The sequence below is a fragment of the Montipora foliosa genome, chromosome 13, assembly GCF_036669935.1.
Source record: "Montipora foliosa isolate CH-2021 chromosome 13, ASM3666993v2, whole genome shotgun sequence".
Lineage (NCBI taxonomy): Eukaryota > Metazoa > Cnidaria > Anthozoa > Scleractinia > Acroporidae > Montipora > Montipora foliosa.
In genome coordinates, this window is record NC_090881.1 from 34,617,469 (window position 1) to 34,618,420 (window position 952).

Below are 952 nucleotides of genomic sequence, written 5' to 3' on the forward strand. Positions count from 1 at the left end.
TTTCAGGATTTTAATGACCATTGGTTCGCACTGGATCTCAGTGCCATGCAGTCCAAATAGTTAAATTCCGGAAAAAAAAACTTCAGAGTCAAGCACATTATCAATCCTAAAGTTAAGTTCTTGTGTAGGTAAGTTTCTCACATTAAGAATTCCCTGATGAAACAGACGTTCACAGCCCAGGTCAAGAATAAAGAGAGTAAAGTAGCAACCCTTTTTTCAATATGCTCGGAATAGATAATGCAAATTGGTTTTCATTGCACAAGAAGCAAATCAAAAGTTATTTACAATGCAAAAAAACTGAGGTGAATAGCGTGGATTACAGCTAATAATTGTGCTGGAACTGTTAGCTGATTAATTATTAGCGTTATATTACATTAATAGATTACTTGATAATCAACACATATGCCCCGGACAGAGGCAACACTTGTGTCACCACAGTGGCAAAGTAATAATAACAAGAGTAATAACAATGATCTACACAGCATCAAGTCTCAACACTTTGGTGTCAAGGGGTTGCATCTGCGGGCGGTGCCTACTGATGTTATTGCGCATACGTTCTGCGCATCTCGAGATACTCGGATTTCCTTTGGGTGATGCTTATTAATACAGGGATATTTTCGCGCGGTTCAAAACTATGCGGAAAAAGCAGAAGTTAGCAAGTGCTCTTGGTATCCAAAAAGAAAATTGGGGGTAACCATGCATTTTTCAGAGATAACTAAGCTTCAATTTGGAAAAGAATTCCATACATTGCTTTGTATTTTAAAGCTTTTTACAAATATTGTTGATTAATTATCTTCGAAAAATGAATGGTTACCCCCATTTTATTGTTGGATTTCAGTAACACTTGTTAAGATCTGCTTTTCCCGCATATTGAGTAAACCGTGCAAAAATATCTTTGAATTAGAAGGCACCGTCCTTAAATGGGACTAATGGAGTCGCCAAAGTCAAAAAG